Source organism: Haliotis rufescens, unplaced genomic scaffold (assembly GCF_023055435.1).
Source record: "Haliotis rufescens isolate VD_foot unplaced genomic scaffold, xgHalRufe1.0.p SCAF_20, whole genome shotgun sequence".
Lineage (NCBI taxonomy): Eukaryota > Metazoa > Mollusca > Gastropoda > Lepetellida > Haliotidae > Haliotis > Haliotis rufescens.
This window is the reverse complement of record NW_025963891.1, coordinates 11477940-11502198: the sequence shown is the minus strand read 5'-3', so window position 1 is coordinate 11502198 and position 24259 is coordinate 11477940. Positions and strand designations below refer to the sequence as shown.

Sequence of the window (24259 nt, the reverse complement as noted above, 5' to 3'; positions counted from 1 at the left end):
ACAACTAAGGTTTTGTTAGTTCAAGCCGAATTACCGTTTTGGCTGTTCACGTATTTGATCCCGATCCAGCATTGCCCCGTTGTATAGCTAAGAACAGTTGAAAGAGCATAAACACCCCCAGACACTCACTGGTAGTTCATGTTGAGCATCACAAAGCCAGCAACCTCTAACGAACAGTTAGACTTCTTGAAGAAAATAGTAACTCAAGATTCATCGACATCACGCTGAGCTGATAAGTAGTATTTTATCAAACATCACTACATTATGATCCCACACGTCACGAGGGAAATTTAGCCAGATCCGAAATGAATCCGTCCCTATTAAGAGAGGATTGTCTCGGACAACGATTGCTGACGAAAGGCTTTGGGAACACAGACGACTTGAGACAGCGATTGGTGGCAATTCGGAGACGGAAATATCTTTGAAAGTAAGACACTAACTTTCACCGAAAAATATCGAGTTGTTAAAACATGTTTGCGAAGCATTTCCTGGAGACTTGATGCGAAAGTTGAATTTTTTTCCGTTATCGCTTGATCGATGTCCTTTACCACATTTCTTAAGATATCGTTTTCTAATTTGTTTGCAAAGCAAACATTCTCTTTCACGTCGAGTAAAAAGTCTTATTAACGGCTATTGATTATTTCATAGGTCGGAATGATTCCATGTGGTAGGGTTGCGATCATTCGAGTTAATGTTCTTAACAATACATGCAGGCAGCGTTAATCATCGCCCCAAGAGTCGTGCCATGCACTTAGATAGCTGTTCTATAAAGTTTGCGTGGATGCATCACAATAGTTCTTTCCTGTATTGGTTAATTATTGATAACTGTTTTGTTGGAAAGTGATGGCATTATTGACGGACTATTGTTTTAGAATCTGCCTGATAAGAATCAAGCCGCTTTGAGCAACAGACGCAGACGATCAGAAATACAGCTCAACCGTTCTAACATATCGCCAGCGAGGACCGCGGGAAACGGTCATTCCGCAAGGTGTCGCCTGTTCAACATTGTCGTCTGCTTCGAGACAGTTCGTCAAGTCGTACAGACAGGTTGATGGTGTGTTTAGCTTCGAGACTGTTTTATCTGGCAGAATAAGAAGACAATTAGGATTTCTTGTGAAATAATCACAATTTACATCTACCATATTTGGAATTGGCAGAAAACGGTGAACGTGTCTCAGATACTGTGTACGTCAGTACTTCTCTCTGGGCTGCTGACAGTAGTGATTGATGCAAAGCTTTCATCGACAGTTTATCTTCTGCCGGACACAGCGGAGTCACACGCCTGAATTCTGTCATCATTCAGCCGGGGGACTTACTTTCTCACATCGTGCCGTCCAGTGTACCGACTGACCAACGTTGACCAACACACACAGGTGGGTCCCATGATACATGATCCGATCTGTTTTACTTACGATAGTATTAGACCCTCGTATAATATCCATTGAAATCTCAGCGCAGTAGGTACCTACATATTTATCGTTGTTTCCTTTAGTATTGATTTATCCAGGTTTCCATAAATCGTCTGTTGTCTTATTCCTGTATATTGTACACCTCGTTTTTTGCTATGAATTAGCGACTGAGGCTGTAGCTATTCCTAGCCATTGCATTAAAACACTAACGATTGTGAATATTATGGATATTTGCTGCCTTTTCAAGTTGTATATGTTCTGTTCTCCACCTAATATGATCCTCGGTAAGTTATACCTTTCCGGGGCGGCGGGGTAGTCTGGTGGTTTAAGCGTTCGCTAGTCACGCCGAAGACCCGGATTGGATTCCCCACATGTGTACAGAGTGTGAAGAGCGTTTTCTGGTGTGATATTGTTGGAATATTGATAAAAGCGGCGTAAAACCATACTCCCTCACTTATACCCTTCCAGTAATTTTAACCAAAGCGATAAACGTATACGACTCGCGTCACTTCAGGCTTTCTCCTCACGTCAGACTAACACGCCGTGGTATAACTGAAATATTGTTCAAAGTGGCTTTAAGTCCACGCATTCACTGTAATGTTGTTGTCGCTTTAATAGATCCAATGAATAAATGACAAGTTATACATTCTTGGGAAATGAGCGAATCAATTATATATGAGAGCGACGTCTAGTTACGTTTACATCGTGTTTGAAAAAAAAGCTATCGGATATGCTAAACTGAAGGGCAAAAGAAAGCATACACTTGAAAATTCACGTCAGATACTTATCGATAGGATGCATGTAATATCGCCAGTGATACAGGTATCAAATACGTCACCATCGAATAACCATTTCTTGCTTCTTTCCGTTTTAGTCACCATAAAACATGGGTGTATTCTTTCTTTTCCCCGGCAGTTTCTTTGCTCGTATTCGTTTTAAAAGATCGCAACACATCCTTAACAAGTTAGTTATCTATTTGGCTTAAATGATGTTCGACATGTAAGAATATGAAGGATTTAATTGATTAAATAAATAATAAATAGAAAAAACCCATTTTCATGGGAACGAAACTTTACCCTTTTCAATGAAGACAACTATCCTTGATAAAACGATTTCTAGCATTAAAGTAAGAAACGCTTACGATATCAATTCCCCAGCTTTTAATGCCAAATGGAAATTGATATTAATTGACATCCTTCTGTTTAGAAGAAAATATCAACATGTCACTTTAAGTGAAGTGACAATTTTTAACGTATCTCCCTGCCACCTCCCTCCCCCGCTCATCCTTCTAGAACAAACCTTAAACTGCCCATGCTCTCCAAAGATGCGAGAGGTGTACATTATGTCGCAACATCAACAGGTATATCAAGGACTACGTGATACTGGAGATGAAAATGCTCTGCATACATTGACATTTCCGCGATTTTGATATTTCCTCCGGCGTCTCAGACGGACTTAATAAACAGTACAATATGATAGCCCTGCAGATAATGAGATATTTATCTTAATAACTACCCACAACTAAGAACATGAAAAAGACGTTTACTTGATTATTTTCGAAAATTCCCTTAGATCTTAGATTTTCGAACGAAAGTGATATCCACAATTAATTATGTTTTTATATACCATTGCCCGAAACTAATTGAAAATGGATTCTGTATTAAGGTGCCTTGAAGATATTAAGAATTAAAAGAGTTTATATTGGAAGTCAAACCAGTCATAAGTATATATGATATCCACAATGACATACATTAGGTCAAGGGTTTTTTATTTATAAGTTTTGTTGTTCGGAAAAGTAGGTCTATTGATATTGGTTATATTCTGATATATTTTGATGTTTACACGATATACGACATTTCCAATGGGCGAGCGGCTGGTCAATTGACGTGAAAGTGACGTTCATAAGCGTAAAAAAGACAAATTGTGACGTTCAAACGTTTTCACGAGACTCGAATCGGACGGACTACTTCCACATTCTGGGGAAACCCCTGGGCATTCTTTAGCACGAACAGATACATAAAGGTTGTTACTTGGACACGTTGATCTTCAACTTTGTCAGCATTCCCGTGTTAGAATATCCTCGCAACGACCCATCCTAATGAACAAAATGAAGAAATGCGCACCCAGTCTATCGCCTCGGTCCGTGTCTAGACTGACATCAACATTCTACAACAATCTATGAATATACGACACACATTCGACACATCTACAAATCACCCCTGAATGATCGGTTAGTTGATCAATGATGATTACCAGCTAATCGCTCCAGGGTCATTGATAACGTCGGAAATCTCCCCCGTCACGTTGATCGTGTTGACGCCCTGTTCTTGTGGCAAGTGTATTGAGACCCACTGTCAAAATCACTGACTTAGAGGTAGTTCTTAACACACATTTCTCATTCTAATGATGATAATATATTATTCTGTTTGTTGTCACCAAACTACAAAATATTTCACCGTAGAACAATTTGAGCATGCATGCGCTCTTCTCTCGTTTTGAGGAACTATTTTCTTCCGCGATACAGCTGGTTGTTGTATGGTTGTCAGTGTAAAGATGAAGTCAAGCGAACTAAATGAAATTATGTCTACATCCTTCGAGGTACAAAATAGGGATCTAAAAAATAGAAGAATTGATTTTCACATTCGTTGATTGATGGTCAAACATTGTATGAACGTCGTCGCAAGTTCCGACGTTCATACAGTTTGACCCTGAATCTTAGACGGTTCATGCTCCACTGAACTCACACAAAGTGAAAGTCAATTCTTCTATTTTTTGGATCCTTATTTTGTACCTCGAAGGATGTAGGCATAATTTTATTTGGTTCGCTTGACTACATCTTTACACTGACAACCATAGTGTGATTTCAATTTATAGGCTTCAAACGTCGATACCTATATAGCAATAGTATCGCAATTATCAGAGTATTGCAAGGGTAAACTCCCTCGATAGTCAACCCAAGAAATAAAGTGGATGGCGATTGTTCTTTGATGGTGATGATGATGATGATAGACTTGATGAGGTGAGGTGAAGGGGGTTTACATCGCGTTCAAGATTATATCACTTATATAGCGACGTGCATACAGGTGTGTGTGGCTGCTTGTATTAGTCCGGATTAATTCCGGTTTTATAGTATTAACTTACTGAGAGACCATGCCGCTGTTTAACTTATATACCACATCGCACTGACTCCGAGGTGGCCAGTCCTTGATTTATTCCCATAATGCCAGGCAGGGTAACAACAAGTACCATCTTTAACGTCTTTTAATATGACGCGACCGTTGATCGAGCCACCGACCTTCCGCTCCCCGGGGAGGCCATCTAGCCTCTACACCACGGAGACGGCAAACGTCATGATCTTGAAGCTGCTGCTGCTGCTGCTGCTGATGATGATGATTTGGCATAGGTTCCATTTAGGAGCCTGGCGATATACTTAGCCTTCATATAATAACTGTAGCATAGTCAAGCAACTGAGCAGCCTTGTTTACTCGGTGTTGAATTATTAATCCCGACCCGATAACCTTGTCGACTCGTTGCCCCGCTGGAACTGAAGGAACGAGATATTTCACACTCACTCCATGTCTGTTACATAGGGAACCACCTAGTGCGGACATTCATGAGGCCTGGATCTCACATGACGGGGTCTCCCGGTACACACACTGTGGCGACCTTGACCCTGTCTGTCTCCTAGGTCCCTTTTCTAATGTGCATCACGGTATATTGAATATATGCATGACTAAAACCCACCTGCCCACTGGAAATGTCCTCATTTTTCGAGTTCACGTCAATAACCTGGACCCATTCGCTACATAAGTTTCGTATTGTGCTCATTCAAATAAAATGACGCAAAAATAGCCGTCCAATCAAATTACCCTCATGGGCGAAAGAAAATCTGTGCTCAGTTAGTGCTGAGAAAGATTGTGACGTCACTCCCTAAACGAAGCTTTGGTGTCGAATGGGTCCAGGGTATATATCATAATAGAATGGAGAAATAGTATCCTCGAGGATAGTCCAACTAACATCGAGCCACCTAGACACACATGCATTGAGGTATGCATGCCTAACTCTATGTGTTTGCATCAGATAAGTCTTATTTGACATTTTAATACTTGGCTGGACACAATTTTCTTCGAACTGTCGGGAATCATGCATGCATTTTCAAGTCAGTTATTGATAATTTAATGAACGCAGAAAAATTGCCAATCTAAAGGTTTCAAGAGGCACTGCCAATTGCACGGGCTATTTCAGCTCGCTCCACTGATCTGTAGGAGCCGAATGTTATTGTGCCGCGCTCCATACTCTGCAGAAATCACGCAATCATCTCGAATCTAATTTTGCCAAATTATTTTATCTCAATAAATGCACACTGAAAATCAGAGAAAAGCTAAATGTCGTGATCATAAAAATCACAATTACGCCTCATTATCGTTGTAAGGGAGAGACGGAATCCGCAGCAATCGGCACTCAATCAATGAACATTACATTTAGCCGACTACAATGCGATTTAAAAATGGAAAGTAGATTATTAAGCATTGTCGGATTTCTTCATTATCTGTAAGACCGCCATAAAAATCCATCTGCTGATAATTAACTCTCAGCGAGTGCACAGCCGTATCTCTGAGGTACAGTTTGTGAAGCGGTTCATGTTTTCGCGAAGTCTGTGGAAGTTTCTTTTGAGAAGAAAAGTTTGCAAAAATACGCCCTCACCGACCTTGGCATTGGTGAAGTTTAAAAGTACAAATACGGATATGAATTATTTAAAAGGTTGTTTTTTTTGTTAAACTGCATATTGATCTGTCTGAATGGAACGGAGTAAGGTCAACCTACCCATCTCTGGTGAAATAGGAAGACTTATGATAATACCACACCTGAGCTGTCTAAGAAAAAGGGTTATTGTCTACCTTCCGTCCTCTGGTGAGACAGTAGGACTTATGATAATACCACACCTGAGCTGTCTAAATAAATAGGGTTAATGTAAACCTTCCCTCCTCTGGTGAAAAAGATGAATCTATGATAATGCCACACCTTAGCTGTCGGAACAGAAAGGGTTAAGGTCAACCAATCCTCCTCTGGTGAATAATCTATGATAATGCCACATCTAAGATGTCGGAAAAGAAAGGGTTAAGGTCAACCAATCCTTCTCTGGTGAAATAGGTGAATCTATGATAATGCCACATCTAAGCTGTCGGAATAGAAAGGGTTAAGTTCAACCAATCCTTCTCTGGTGAAATAGATGAATCTATGATAATGCCACATCTAAGCTGACGGAACAGAAAGGGTTAAGGTCCACCAATTCTCCTCTGGTGAAATAGATGCATCTATGATAATGCTACATTTTAGCTGTCGGAACAGTAAGGGTTAAGGTCAGCCCACAAATGTCTGGTGTGGCGCGTGTAAGGTTAACCAATCACTGATCAAAGAGTCAACCACGTGGAAGGTGTTTGTCAACTTTTGAAGGGGATTTTAACTCTCTCGTGCATCTCGGAATGTAAGGTTTCATCTAACCATAGGTGCATTCCGCATGGCAATATATCGACACGTTGAAATATCAATAGTTGACATCGATGCTATGCTTGACAATCGATAGTTGTGATAAACATATACCTATAGTCAACTCTACCTAGTTAATACTGTACGATTCACTTTAAGTCAGAACAAAGCGGCGTTAAACCCAACTCACTCACTTACTCACTTTCTAAAGAACACTATAAGTTTACATATATTCTGCTTTAGACTATTATATTGCTATTGAAAGAAAATAGTTATTCTGAAGCACTTCTTTGGCAAACCTGCACGTTTGGCAATATCATTCAAAATGGTAATCTTACTTCTTCAGCGTTAAACAAAGTAGAGATGATTTATGGATATCAACTTCTTTATTTACTGGAAAGGCGACGTTTCGGTATAGATCCTTATACCGTTGTCAAGCAAGGACTTTACTGTCACCCGTCAACTTCCAAGTAATGCCTATCAAACAATTCTTTAGCGTTGCTAAATATAGTGTAGCGGTTCCTACATTATTTACAGTAAGTGTTGCAATTTATTTCAAGCGGTAAACTTGACAAACAAATACTTAAAGAGTGTATTGTTAAATATATATTGAGATTAAATCCGATCTTCACTGATCTCTGAATTCGACGCTTCAGCCAAGTGAAGATATTAGACGCAACCTATTTAATTTCTGTAGGTTCAACCGATGCCAAAGCACTAATCATTTCCGCTTTGACCGAAGTGTTTGCGTTTGCTTTGACTGGTACAATGTGTGTTTTAAGTTTAGAGGTTTTGAACTAGATTTGATGCCTGTATTATCTTCAAATTTGAAACCTGAAGCTATCGCATTCTGCTTAAATGAAATTTATAGGTATCAAATCGAAGTTCGAAACCTCCAATTTGAAAACGCTCTAGGTTTATCTCCTATTTACACCCAATAGAGACAGAACACTTGCTATTCTGGAAAATACCCGGGAAATAATAATTTAGCATCAGGTTTTGCAATGAAAGTAGTCAATGCTGGATGCCCTCTATCTGAGTAAGAAATTTCTTGTCTTGAAGCTGAAGATATCCTGTTACTAGCAACAATCGCCCCTCAACACCAGCTGCCCCTCCTCACACACCCGTCCCACACAAACCCCACCGGAATATGGTCGTGAGAGAGCCAAGGAGGGTCAGGCTGGTAGTTGAACTGAAGAGTTCTGTTGGAGGTTCTCTTGAAGACAATGTAATTCCTCAACATTAACAGCTAAAATCATTCCAACACTGAACCGGTGTCATTATGTCCACAAGATGTCCACAGTGGAACAAATTCACACACACACACACATTATTATTAAATTAAATTATTACAACAATCCACAGTCTTGATTTCAGTATTATTATTCTCATTAATCAAACATGTCGGCAACCTGTTTCCATGAGGATCGTATCCCAGTGAGAGTAACACCTACTAAAGAATCGTTTCATCTTACGCCAGCAGGCACACATGGCCTACCACCATTCATAAACCAAAGCAAGCAATCAGCCACTCTGGATCAGAAATCGTTTTCGGCAATGATGAAATATTTACATGACTAAGCTCGTCAGCATTACCTGCTAAAACTAAAGAACCTGGGATTACAGACCGGGAAATATCATCAGTATTGATTAGTCAGGCCATGCATGTAATCCTAGCGATTCACGTGTTAGGGATTAGTATAACTATTCATCATACCGCCAGCGAGTGTAGGCCACGGACTCACACCGACAAGCAGGCAATTAGCCCCCTCACCACCTTACTCCAGCATTTTGAAGGAACTGATAGTGTCTTTGTGTTGGTCAAGTCGCTACCAGGCTGGAGGCACTAATTGGGAGGCCTTCGGAGTTGGATTACTTTGAGGATCTTAAGGGAAATTTGAAAGAGAGCGTATGCCTATTTGCAGAGAATTAAGGTTTCTTTTAATTGTCTTGTTGGTTCATCTGTCAGGTGGACGTTCTCACAGTTTTCTGAGGTCTCGTGGTGATGACACGGAAAAGAATTCTGCTCTTCCGAGTGCTACTTTTAAACGGCTAATTTGCCTTTGTGCAAACACTTGCTTTGAACTGTGCTTGAAAGTGTGCCACAAAAATGACCACTCTCTGTGCACTGCGAAGAAGTAAAGTCTCTCATGACTTATTAGTCTATGTTGCCTTGAACGAAAGGTGAAAACAGCATTAATTAAGACAGTGAAATGTGCTCAGGGCTTGGTAGATTGAGTTTTGATGGTCTTGACTTTCGCTAAACAGGACGAGGCTGGGGTCAATTGACAGTTGCAGCACGTTTGAAACAGGTCATTAAAACTAGACTTTGCCAACTCTATTTAAATTATCTCGATCGATATGACATTCAATGACAAACCCAGTTACACAGAAACACTCAGTGTTTCATATGATACGACTTCTGATCTCTGGACCGTTTCTACAAATTAAGCAGCATTTGTAGAATCCCAGGATTGCTGTGATAGGTGAGGTGAGGTGAAATGAGGTTTAACATCGCGTCCAAGATTATTACACATATATAGCGACGTGCATGTCTGTTGTTGTTATTGTTGATTGCTTGTACTAGTCCGGGCTAATGCCGATTTTATAGCGCTAGCCCACTGAGATAACATGCCGCAGTTTAAAATGAATACCCCCACTCAGACACAGTATATTGATTCCGAGACGAGCAGACCTTGTTTTAGCCATTTAGTGCCGTACGCCAGGCTGGGTAACAACAAATACCATCTTTTATCGTAATTAGCTATGGAACGGCCGGGGATCGAACCCTCGATCTTCCTCTCCCCGGGCGGACGCTCTACCACTGGACCACGGAGGCGGTTTGCTGTGAAAGAGAATGTATATGTGTGATATATAGGTTGAATATATGCTGTAGCCTGACATCTTCCGTGGATGCAGTGTTACTCGCCGATTACCGTCTCCTTAATATTGAAACATAGTTTGAATATGCCGTGAGGTTGTTGTATTTATGTCCAAACAAATATAACATTATGGAAACTTAAAAACCTCTGGACATACACAGAAAAAGGGCATTAGACTGGGAGCCTTCTCTCCTGTACTGCAGTCAAACAGGTGACTAAACGTGGGTGTATGTATGGGCGAGTATTTTGGTGTGCGTTCGTACACCGATGGCGGTATTGATGACGGAGTGCCTTTGTGGGCGAACGAGAGCAAGTTTCTGTCCTCAGTTTGCAAGGCTAATATTTGGATAGCACTTCGTGATATGAGGTGAAGTGAAATAGGGTTTAACTTTGCGTTTTAGACTATTTTACATAGATGACGACGTGCGTGCACATTTGTATGTGGCTGCTTGTACTAGTCCGGACTAATGCCTCTATTCATAGTGCTAGCCCACTGCGATACCATGCCGCAGTTTAACACGGATAGCCCACTCAGACACAGTATACTGACTTCGAGCCAACCAGTCGTTGTTTTTGCCCATTAGTGCCGAGCACCAGGCACGGTAACAACAAGTACCATATTGGTATGACGCGTTCGGGAATCTAACCCAGCGACCTTCCGCTCTTCGAACAGACGCTCAATCCACTAGACCACGGAGGCGGTCTTCGCGCACGAATTCCAGCTCCGACAGCAGTAATAGTGTAGTGAAGGTTTAGTGAGATTACACGTTTACTTGTGTCAGTGTACCGCAAATTCCAACCGCGTAAGTACATACAGCATGATCTCTGATTTTGAATCTTCGCTCTAATAGAGAAAGAAAATACACATTCTGATTTAGAGGTGAAAATACAATTAAAATACTTTTCACTATTTACGTCATGCGTCACGTGATGGTCACGTGAATGGAGCTAGTTCCAATATGGTTTCTTCCCATTGCCAACCGAGATGGCTGATGTGACTGATACAAGCCGAGATATTCAGATGGGTTCGACACTACCCGGAAGACAACTCTCAGCTGTAGTCTGTTTAAAAAACTGGTGTTATCTTACCTTAATGAACGGGTTCGATTCTGTCAAACAGTGGTTGTCCTTTGCCATACTAGACTAACCCAAGCAGAGTTACGTTTTCTATGAAACAATAGTCACTATGGATTCGAAATCCCAGTTGTATCTGTAATCATGTAAGCGCAGGAAGTCTATGGATTCGAAATCCCAGTTCGCCCCAATTTTGTTTCCGGTTTTGTCAGCCGATACCCGTGTTCGTGTGTTGCACCAAAAATGTAACTGCCTGAGACCTTTCCTCCTACATAAAGCTGTCACGCCGTGATATAACTGAAACACTGTTCAAAGCGGCGGTAAACCACCCAACTCACTCACCCCCACCCACACACTCACTCAATGTGATATAAGAGGCAATCTCATTAAAATCAGATCTTAGTTCCCGCTATCGCTAAACAAAGATCTGAGGACATCCCATTACGGGTCACGTCAGAACGACCTTTCATCCGACCAATCAAAGCGTCGCTAACCAGATCGTGAAGGTGACAGTCGGAATGTGTTTTCTAATAATGCAACCTCGAAAACGGTGGCACGGGGTATTCCGAACGACAGTTACGGCCCGTACGACTGATTCCGTCAAAATTATCGTCTGCCTCTCGCTTCCGTTGGATAAATATTTGAACGGAGGAGGCGTTGCACAGTACGTGGGAAGCACTGCCATACAATCTCAACCATATATTAGACATTCCGTAATGTTCGTTTGTTCAGTTTTCAAAATCTCAATCAAGAACTGTGTAAACATATTTTTCAAGCGTAGTCTGAAATGGAAGTCGCCAGGTTGAAACGAGTGCCGAGAAGCTCGAGAAAGCTGCTTTCTAATTGGCTGATGTCGACTTCTTGTTAGTCATTTCAGTAGTCGGTCAAAGTTCGCGAAAGGTCATTCTGACGTGACCTGTAATAGGATGTCATCAGATCTTCGTTTAGCGACAGAGAGAACCTAGATCTTATTTTAATGAGATTGTATAAAAGGGTATGCAACAACGTTATTTGTTGTAGATACCCGTGTCTTATATTCCGGACCAAATTTCCATTTTCGGAAGATTGAAAATAATGCGAGCGAGATTCTTATTTCGACAATTTCTCCCATTATTCATTTCAGAAATATGACACTATGTTGTTATTCCATACAGCCGATTCATTTATGAATGGTATCCTTTACAATATTATTCGCATTCGCCAGCGGCTTGTTCGACGATGGGGAAAATTATATGTCATGTCGTGACATGTAACATGTCGCAAGACTGTTCCGTCCATTGATCGAACAATACACACAATAATTGGTAGTCAAGCAGTTATGTATACCCGACCCATCTGGCTTGGAAAACATCCCTTCATCAGGATCAAATGTCATTTCTCCAGGAAGTAAATTGACGTTAGCGTCTCTCGCTGTTATTAATGTTTGTTATCTAGCTGTTGTGATCACATTTTCTGTGTCGTAATCTAATAAGACGGGCTATCCCAGACAACAAGGCTGTGTATCACGATACTGAGGCTTCTTCCTGCGTTACAATGGACGCCGCCAGACTCGAATAAAGACACTGGATCATTCACGCTTAACGTAATGGCCTCCACATGATGTAACACAGAGCATTTAAAGTATTAACTTTAACTACTTTCCGTATGGGGTTTAGTTCGATCGTTTGTGGGACTTCTATGACACAATGTTTGATGCATGAGTTATCAAAATGAAGCCGGTGCAATTCCTTATTTTGACTTGTACCATATGTTCCCGCGTTGTTGTTTTTAGGTGAACAGTTGACATGGTTTTGCATGTGTTTGTGACGCGTGCCACCGGTAGGGCACGATACGCTCACCTTTTCGTAAAATGGACTCTGCTTTTAGAGGAGACTTGTTATGACTATGGAAGGTTGGTCACTTTGGTTCGAATAACCTGGACCTATTTTCCTTGTTAAAGTCAGTGATGGTAGTCCTCATTGACTAGGAGCATCTGAGGGCTATACCGCTGAACCAGTTCTCAAGGCTTTAACCTCAAGTCTTTGAATAAAACTGACAAAATGTAAACATAGCAAAGTCTTCTAAGCAGGACTAGCTTTTTGTGTACAAACGCTGAGGACCAGCGAAGTAAGGCCTTTTCTATACACTAGTCCTAGACTAGTCTTTAAAATGATATTTCTATGTATCTGTCTATCATGTAAGCGCAGGAAGTCTATTTTATAGAGAATGGCATTCGTCTAAAACCATCAGCTTTTTACAGCGTTTTCATGAAGCTCTTACTTCGTAGATGAGATTAAAAGATAACGTCTTACTTTTCAAACATGTGATTGAAATCTTCATTTCGAATTGTCGAACATGGGCGGACGATTATAACAATATATTCAGCATATTCTACATACTCAATGGACTAGCTTCCTTCACGCTGTGATTAACACATCAACAACAGTTTCACGCCGAACAGCCCCTGTTTCGAAACCTCTGTGGACATACTTAGCTTAATTGAAAATAAAAAAAACATACAAGTCTAAAACTGAAATCCCTGGTCAATTGTAATTACCATATGGATATAGATTTATCTGTTTTGTAAAACATCCAGATCTTGTGTCGTATCACGCTCAGCCCACTTCTCGTTTGCTTTAGATCGCCTCCGTGGTCTTGCGGTAGAGCGTTCTCCCGGAGAGCGGAAGGTCCGGGGTTCATACTAAAAGACGTTAAAAGATGGTACTTGTTGTTACCTTGACTGACTCTCGGCATTGAGGAGCTAAGACAAGGAACGGTCCGCTCGGAGTCATGTTATAGTGCGGCATGGTATCTATAAAATCGACATTATCCCGGACTAGTACAAGCCGACACAAACAAACACACACACACACACACACACACACACACACACACACACACACACATGTCATCGAGTCACTGGGAGGAATGCGCAATAGAACCTAGTTCCCCTCACGTGGCCGTCACGTGATACAACATTGTACCTGAAAGCTGTCTTGACTGTAAATGTTTTAATATTTCTGTGTGCACTCTATTCAAAAACATGATATGCCAGTACACAATGTCTGTTCAGCGTACAGTTTTCAAAATCGACCACAATGTAATCCGAGCCTTGTGGCGGGATCTGGCGGTAAACAGTTCACCCTGTAATATCACTACACTAGTGTTGTTCGAGGTTATGTGTAGGTGTATTTAAACTTTAGTCACATTTCTGAACATGTGTAGGTGTGTAAACGCGTTTAAATTATAGGACAAGGTGGGTGTTTAGTTTGTGTAGGGGAACATGTAGCGTCATTGCGAGACAACTATATTTAGTAATGTGTATGCTGTAAACAAATAAAAACACTAGAAAGAAAACAAGGATGAAAAATTATCATAAAAAAATAGTATTATGAAATTATTCGGAAATGTTGTTGACAAACAGCATTTCATTCTTTCTGTCACTTGCACGATCATGTACTTGAGTACTGCCAAGTCGAGGGGAAAGGCAACTCGAACTTCTGGAGAAAAATATAGTTAGCAGCAAGTTCGTGACCCAAGTTAAACATTTCGCCATTAGCTTCCATTGCCACAGTGTCACCCGTCACAAACACATGCAAAGGCAGGTCAATTGTTCACCGGACCCACATCCTGATTATCTCTAAAATGAGGCTTTTGGGCACATTTTAGCATTGCATCTACTTTTGGTGTGGTTATAAGCCAAAAACATGAATACCTTGTAAATGTTCAATTCTTATAGGAATATAAGTGCTAACTTTAATAACGCTTTCTAAAACCTTTCTATAATTATGCAGATCTTGTGGACAAAAGTCTCTTGAGCGTACCTTGTACTTTCGTAACTTCAGAAGCATTTACAACTCAATGAAATTCTGTCTTTGAAGATCTCACTTCCTATGAAGATGTCAGTTTGTATAAAACACACGCATGGTCATGTCAAGTTAGAGGTTTTCAGCCCGAAATATGCATCATATTAGTTATTTCGTGCAGTTGTACCATTAACGTCCACGACAATGCCATCTAAATGGTAATGTTTTGTTATATATGTAGACAATTGATTGGCAATATTGACTTAACTGTCGGAACGGAGAAAACATTTCTCTTCAAACAGTTCATTCGTAAACACAGACGTTATGAGAACGATAATACTGTCATAAAACACAATTACATAGAAGTGCATTGCCTGCATAAAGGAGCAAATATTGACTTAATGATATGAACGCTGACTATAGGAGGTGAGATCGCGACTTGATAGGCCATATAAACGCGGAGTCCTCTGCCAGATTGGATTATAGATATTTCCCCGTGTTGTAGCAATAACGCAGTCCATGTGCCACCCTGCAATCACACTACCCACGTCGTGGTGCGGTACCGTAGATACTACAATAACATCCTACATAAAATATACTAGCGCCTGTCGGTCTTACAGTAACACGGTCACTGCGGGAACTTGCGACCAACTTGGTGTTGCCATACTGTAGGTCAAGCGGTAATGTCGTCAATTCATATAAGATAAATATAAACTATTTTATTATTGTGTCACACGGTATATGAGGGGGGCACGGATGGCCCAGTCGTCTAAGGCGCCGCGATTCGCTGTGCAGAGTTGCGTCCCTTGGGCACGCCAGAAACCTATGATTGTGGGTTCGAATCCCGGTTCGCCCCGATTATGTTTCTAGGTTTGTCAGCACCATACCCATGCTCGTGGGTTTCACCGAAGTGGTAAACGTCTGAGACCTGCATCACTTCGGGCTTTCCTCCCACATTAAGCTGACACGCCGCGATATAACTGGAATAATGTTAAAAGCGGCGTTAAACCCAACTCACTCACTCACTCACACGGTATATGAAACATTTTCTATCACATAAATAGGATCCACCGTCTGCCAGTAATGCCTGTGAGACACAAGTGAGTTTATTTGTTGTCTGAACCAATGAGAGGGATGACATGTACTAGCTTAAACACAATGTTCGCGACTGCGACAAGGACTAACGATGACTCTCTACACAGTATAAAAACAATGAATTGGTCAACTGGAGTCATATCAATAAACAAGGGATTAATTAGAGAGGCTTGATGAAATAAATCAGATCTTGTATCAGAATATTATGATTCATTGTACTGCCAGATGCATAATATAACGCAATAATACCAGGATGGATACAACTCAATACAACCAGGATGTATAATATGACATTAAAGCCAGGATGCATAATATAACGCAATAAAACTAGCATGCATAGTATAACACAAAAACCCAGGATGTATAAGATAACAATAAAACCAGGATGTATAATATAACAATAAAACCAGGATGTATAATATAACAATAAAACCAGGATGTATAAGATAACAATAAAACCAGGATGTATAAGATAACAATTAAACCAGGATGCATAAGATAACAATAAAACCAGGATGTATAAGATAACAATTAAACCAGGATGTATAAGATAACAATAAAACCAGGATGTATAAGATAACAATAAAAACAGGATGTATAATATAACAATAAAACCAGGATGTATAATATAACAATAACACCAGGATGTATAAGATAACAATAAAACCAGGATGTATAATATAACAATAAAACCAGGATGTATAATATAACGCCCCCCCAAAACAGGATGCATGTTGTAACCCAATAAAACCAGCATGCATAACATGACACAATAAAACCTGTATTCATAATAAAACCCAATAAAACCAGGATGCATAATATAAATCAATAAAAACAAGACCCACAACATAACAATAAAACTAGGATGCATAATATAACAATAAAACCGGGATGCATAATATAACACAATAAAACCAGGATGAAATGTATATCGCAACGAAATATGTAAAACAATTTTCAAACATCTGGTCAATTATTTCTCATCCTTATGATCACAGTACACCAGTTAGCGTCAGATACGGGCTTATTTAAATTACGACGGGATGTGTTCATTTCGAATTCAGACAACGGGTCTTAATGACACTGAATATTAAAATTTGTAAAAATCTCTAAGGTCGAGAGCCAAAGAAGAAAGTATGAGGAAGTTAGTTCATAAAGTGCCAACACTTTGTTTAAGAAGGGTGTCCCAACCAAAGCAGACACGTGTACCAGACACCTCGGTTTTTCAATGGTGTTTACTGTACTGACCGATGTGGCTTACGTATGGCGGTGTCAGGGTTTCTCTCTCGGGTGTCGGGGTTGTCTACGTGTGTTGTGTACGTGCAAGTCACCATTTACAACTGCTCTGGGGACAAGGACCCATATCGGGTGTCGGGGTCGTCTACGTGTGTTGTGTACGTGCAAGTCACCATTTACAACTGCTCTGGGGACAAGGACCCATTTCGGGTGTTGGGTTCGTCTACGTGTGTTGTGTACGTGCAAGTCACCATTTACAACTGCTCTGGGGACAAGGCCCCATTTCACAAAGCGATCGTAATTTAGTTACGACTCTGTACGTTAAACTATATGACCCTCGTGCATGGCGCTACGGCTGCTTTGTGAATCGAGCCCCGGTCTTTGATAATGTGATGAGTCAAAACGTAAGAGATTTGCATAACTGCTCCGTTGTGGCACTGGGAATAAATGCTAATTTGCAGCTGAAACGCCATGATATTATTTTCTAAGCATGGTGAAACAAATTGTTAACCTTACCGTATGGAGCTTAAATTCCCTGTGCATTTATAATGTGTGATTGCAGGCGTTTAGAGCTATTCATTCTAGGTCAGGCAACTTGCACATGCATTTTCAAATAATGTCTTTAAATTCTACATTTACTACTTTGGCAAACTTTCATTCCGCAAAGAATCGAAATCCAGGCAGGCCCATCATATCATAATCAACTCAACTTGTTACTCTGATAATGTTTTTTGTTTTTTTTGTCGGTTTCCGAAAGAACAAAAATAATCTGTAATCTGTTAAACTCTTTCATACACAGTTGATTAAGCAAAGCAAAATAACACATACACAATGACAACGTTGTTACACGCTTCACGATTCTTCGTACCATCTGTGAACCCGTGAAGATCCGGAGTAGAATAGGTTAAGAATAGAATGCTTACCGTGAAAAGCGACTATGCTTGTTGCAAGAGTCGACTGACAGTATCGGGGGTCAGGCTCGCTGACTTGGTTGATGCATGTCATCGTATCCCAATTGCCTAAATCGATGCTCATAATGTCAATCACTGGATTGTCTGGTCCAGACTCGATTATTTACAGACCGCCGTCATATAGCTAGAATATTGCTGAGTGCGGCGTTAAACAACAAACAAACAAACAAATTACCATCTGGGCGTCCACACGCAGAGGTCCCAGATACAAGGAATCCACGAGTCACGTCACGGATGTGTGTGGGCGTAAGCAGTAGTGACACTGCACCCACGGGCCGATCCAGAGGGGCGAAGGGGTGCACATGGCCCTTTTTCAGACACTTTACATGTGAACTGTCACCTCGGCAGCCAGAGGAAACTGGTGGAGGTCCGTAGCGATTCTGACGTGCAAATCGATCGTCGAACTTGGGTATAGGGGCGAAACACTTTCAATTTCCTGGACGCGCCTCTGGCACCAATCAACTTTTACAAACCAAATGTCATCACACAATGGAAGGGTTTACATAGGATTATAAATCAACATATCAGTGTTATACGAACTTGTATCATAGAACAGCTGAGCCCGAAAAGACATCATTAACGACCGCGTGGGGTCAATCTAGCGCCAAAGAAATTACCGTTAGAACACGTTGAAAATAGATTGAGTTGTGCTACACTGAGTTCAGGGACACGCTATTTTCTGTCGATGCTTTGACAAATCGTTTTTTGATTAACAGCGGCGCCAATCACGTGTTCAGTCTTGTGGGCAAATTAGAATTTGAAATTGATTTAGTTGAAATGACGTGTCCGCCCACTATAACGTGGGTTTAGTGCTTAGATGTAAAGGCAGTGCAAACATGATTTTTTCATCGTTGTTCATCGTTGAACTTGTTAATAGTTTCTCTACTTCACGATGTCACCCAAGCACCTCACCTGCTCGATGTCACTCAAGCACCTCACCTGCTCGATGTCACCCAAGCACCTCACCTGCCAAATGTCACCCAAAGCACCTCACCTGCTCGATATCACCATAGCACCTCACCTGCTCGACGTCAACCAAGCACCTCACCTGCCAAATGTCACCCAAAGCACCTCACCTGCTCGATGTCACCATAGCACCTCACCTGCCAAATGTCACCCAAGCACCTCACCTGCTCGATGTCACTCAAGCACCTCACCTGCCAGATATCACTCAAGCACCTCACCTGCCAAATGTCACCCAAAGCACCTCACCTGCCAGATGTCACCCAAGCACCTCACCTGCTCGATGTCACTCAAGCACCTCACCTGCTCGATGTCACCCAAGCACCTCACCTGCTCGATGTCACCCAAGCACCTCCCCTGTCAGATGTCACCCAAAGCACCTCACCTGCCAGATGTCACTCAAGCACCTCACCTGCACGATGTCACCCAAAGCACCTCACCTGCCAGATGTCACCCAAGCACCTCACCTGCCAAATGTCACCCAAAGCACCTCACCTGCCAGATGTCACCCAAACACCTCACCTGCTCGATGTCACCCAAGCACCTCACCTGCTCGATGTCACCCAAGCACCTCACCTGCCAGATGTCACCCAAAGCACCTCACCTGCCAGATGTCACTCAAGCACCTCACCTGCTCGATGTCACCCAAGCACCTCACCTGCCAAATGTCACCCAAACACCTCGACTGCTCGATGTCACCCAAGCACCTCACCTGCTCGATGTCACCCAAGCACCTCACCTGCCAGATGTCACCCAAAGCACCTCACCTGCCAGATGTCACTCAAGCACCTCACCTGCTCGATGTCACCCAAGCACCTCACCTGCCAAATGTCACCCATACACCTCGACTGCTCGATGTCACCCAAGCACCTCACCTGCTCGATGTCACCCAAGCACCTCACCTGCCAGATGTCACCAAAGCACCTCCCCTGCTCGATGTCACCCAAGCACCTCACCTGCTCGATGTCACCCAAGCACCTCACCTGCCAGATGTCACTCAAGCACCTCACCTGCTCGATGTCACCAAAGCACCTCACCTGCTCGATGTCACCCAAACACCTCACCTGCCAGATGTCACCCAAGCACCGCACCTGCTCGATGTCACTCAAGCACCTCACCTGCTCGATGTCACTCAAGCACCGCACCTGCTCGATGTCACACCATACACCGCACCTGCTCGATGTCACTCAAGCACCTCACCTGCTCGATGTCACTCAAGCACCGCACCTGCTCGATGTCACACCATACACCTCACCTGCTCGATGTCACCCAAGCACCTCACCTGCCAAATGTCACCCATACACCTCGACTGCTCGATGTCACCCAAGCACCTCACCTGCTCGATGTCACCCAAGCACCTCACCTGCCAGATGTCACCAAAGCACCTCCCCTGCTCGATGTCACCCAAGCACCTCACCTGCTCGATGTCACCCAAGCACCTCACCTGCCAGATGTCACTCAAGCACCTCACCTGCTCGATGTCACCAAAGCACCTCACCTGCTCGATGTCACCCAAACACCTCACCTGCCAGATGTCACCCAAGCACCGCACCTGCTCGATGTCACTCAAGCACCTCACCTGCTCGATGTCACTCAAGCACCGCACCTGCTCGATGTCACACCATACACCGCACCTGCTCGATGTCACTCAAGCACCTCACCTGCTCGATGTCACTCAAGCACCGCACCTGCTCGATGTCACACCATACACCTCACCTGCTCGATGTCACACCATACACCTCACCTGCTCGATGTCACCCAAGCACCTCACCTGCCAGATGTCACCCAAGCACCTCACCTGCTCGATGTCACCCAAGCACCTCACCTGCCAGATGTCACTCAAGCACCTCACCTGCTCGATGTCACCCAAGCACCTCACCTGCCAGATGTCACCCAAGCACCTCACCTGCTCGATGTCACCCAAGCAGATGTCACTCAAGCACCTCACCTGCTCGATGTCACCCAAGCACCTCACCTGCCAGATGTCACCCAAGCACCTCACCTGCTCGATGTCACCCAAGCACCTCACCTGCCAGATGTCACTCAAGCACCTCACCTGCTCGATGTCACCCAAGCACCTCACCTGCCAGATGTCACCCAAGCACCTCACCTGCTCGATGTCACCCAAGCAGATGTCACTCAAGCACCTCACCTGCTCGATGTCACCCAAGCACCTCACCTGCCAGATGTCACCCAAAGCTCGATGTCACATCCTACACCTCACCTGCCAGATGTCACCCAAAGCAACCCGCCACCCCCCCCCCCCCCCCTACCCCCCCCCCCCCCCCCCACACACACACACACACACACTCTCCAGAAGAAACAACACTACCACAGAACTCTGAGTTCTGACAAACATTTAGCTTCCTGTATTCCTGTAGCGTTAAACTACTCCTGTCTTGTCGATGAGTATGCCAGTACAATAATGCTGTGTTTTATGGCAAGCATTCACTATGTGCTTATCGCCATGGTCCTTCTTGCTCGAAGCAGGGTGGAACCTGAAACTGTCTAGCACCATGATAACACAGATTGGGTCATGGTGTAAATATAAGCATTTAATGTGTCTGTTTTTTAAAATAACGATTAGCATTGATTTTAAATCGTGAGAAACCTGTCTCAGATCCGAGGAAGCTGAATTTTTATGATTAGTAGTGACATTGCGCGACTGTTCGCCGCATTCAAGTCAAATGTGTTTACCTTTAAGAGTCATGTTCACACTATATGAGGATATGTAGTGCTGTAACTACTAAAAAAATATCTTCTTAGAAACCACAAGGCCGAGAAATCTGTCATTTTGATATGATATGTAACCCTAAGAATGACTTTTTAAATTGAATCGTGGCTTCTAAATTACATATTTAACTGAAAAACATGGTCACGAATATGACTGATAGAGCTGGAACTTACATAAAAAATATTATGAGAAGTTTCAGATGTCATGAATACATCATGGATGCGAAATGTCTTACATCTCAGACATTGCTGCGTCATATGCGATGTTACAACCATCGATTGTTGTTACCGTACCACTGTACTTTAAAGCTAATACACATATGACATACAGCCCTGTAACATCAAACAGTCCACATTACACGTCTTAAAAATATGAAAACTAAAATGCTTGTAACAGACATCCTTCTTTTATCGATGGCTCAAGGACTTTCAGCTTATCTGGTTAGCAACGTTATTTTTGTGCATGACATGATGACCAAAATTTATGGCATCTATCTAAATTGCCATTCATAAGTGCTGGACATTTGGAGATGAATACGTACCTCTTAAATTCATTCCGGAAGATCCGGAAAGATGAATCTCCCTTGAATCTTTAGCTTACTCCAACTGGTCTTGCAATGTTTAAAACAAAAGCAATGTGTAGTGTTATTGAATGATAACTGGGCACCCCATTTGATCTGCTGACCTTTGACCACCAAGAGGTACCACGCTGGTTGGTTGGTTTTATTTTACGCCGCACTCAGCACCATTCGAGCTATGTGACCAGACAATCCAGAGATTGACATCACAAGCATCGATCCACGCAATTGGGATACGATGACATGCTTCAACCACGCCAGCGAGCCTGACCACCGGATCCCGTTAGTCGCCTCTTACGACAAGCATAGTCGCCTTTTACGGCAAGCATGGGTTGCTGAAGACCTATTCTAACCCGGATCTTCACAGGTCTGAATAACCTTTGCTGTGTCATCCCGACCCAGGCTGTATGTGTCCACGATTGAGACACATCATTTATTATAACGTAGCAAATCGTGAGTCACGTCTTCAAGAATGATTAGTTTATATGTTGATTCAAACCCCAACTCCCAAGATAAATACGATAAAATCGATTTCTTAGTGATGCGTCTTTGTTTCTGTATTAAAAAAATGGTAGTTACAGTGATACATGTACATCTACGGCCGGCCCTAACCCATCTGTCTCTTGGCGCGTAGGCGTTGCCCTATTCAAGGGGAGTAGCGACGGTAGAGTTACAGTTTACTGCAATGAATGATTTATTGAGGCGTCTCCCGCTGTGCAAGAAGCTTTGTTTTCCAGACAATGTACAAGACCCCAGTTCATGGGGTTGAGGAGGATTCAGGGAAATGCACACGAAGCAGTTCCTGTCATCTAAATGCCGTCAGGTGTCATTTTGAATGTGAACTCGCAACCAGTGTAGCGTTGTGTTCACTATTGGGGAGAATAGGTTATAGTTTAGACATCGGAGACGTTGCGGTTATTGTTTCTGTCATAACAATTACGCCAAACAACTCACCTGCCCGATGTCACACCATACACCTCACCTGGCCGATGTCACACCATACACCTCACCTGCCCGATGTCACACCATACACCTCACCTGCCCGATGTCACACCATCCACCTCATCTGGCCGATGTCACACCATACACCTCACCTGGCCTATGTCACACCATACACCTCACCTGGCCGATGTCACACCATACACCTCACCTGTCCGATGTCACACCATACACCTCACCTGCTCGATGTCACACCATACACCTCACCTGCCCGATGTCACTTCCTACACCTCACCTGCCCGATGTCACTTCCTACACCTCACCTGCTCGATGTCACACCATACACCTCACCTGCTCGATGTCACACCATACACCTCACCTGCTCGATGTCACGCCATACATCTCACCTTCTCGATGTCACACCATACACCTCACCTGCCAGATGTCACACCATATACCTCACCTGCCCGATGTCACACCATACACCCCACCTGCCCGATGTCACACCATACACCTCACCTGCCCGATGTCACATCCTACACCTCACCTGCCCAATGTCACACAATACACCCCACATGCGCGATGTCACACCATACACCTCATCTCCGCGATGTCACTCCAAGCACACTCACCTCCTCCATGTCACACCATACACCTCACCTGCCCAATGTCACAAAATACACCTCGCCTGCCCTGTGACACACCATACACCTCACCTGCCCAATGTCACACCAAAAACATCACCTGCCCAATGTCACACAATACACGTCACCTGCCCAATGTCACACAAAACACATCACCTGCCCAATGTCACACAGTACATCCCACATGCGCGATGTCACACCATACACCTCATCTCCGCGATGTCACTCCAAGCACACTCACCTCCTCCATGTCACGCCAAACAGCACCCTGCTCGAGCCGTAGCGTCAGAACAAGAAATGACATTACCGCAATCAGACCTCGAGTTTGCCATCTGATTAATGTTATCTTCCTGTAATGTAAACTAAAACTATTTCTATCTAGTCGTTCGGTATGCCTGTAAAATATTGTTGTTGCCTGTGTCCAGAAATGAAGGCATAGTCTACCGTGTGCATATGCGTTGGG

The 24259-nt window shown here is 42.9% G+C and overlaps 1 long non-coding RNA gene across 2 annotated transcripts in view; it reads left to right on the top strand.

The window, feature by feature from the left end:
* Nucleotides 1-292: 292 nt before the first annotated feature.
* The window catches only part of LOC124131456, a 47865-nt gene continuing 23898 nt past the window's right edge, over nt 293-24259 (top strand). The window contains exons 1-2 of one of the 2 annotated variants that reach the window (XR_006860659.2): nt 293-427; nt 873-1373. This is a non-coding gene — a long non-coding RNA (uncharacterized LOC124131456). Of the gene's footprint in view, nt 428-706; nt 1374-24259 lie in introns of those variants that run through there. The other variant, XR_006860658.2, reaches the window with a different exon arrangement.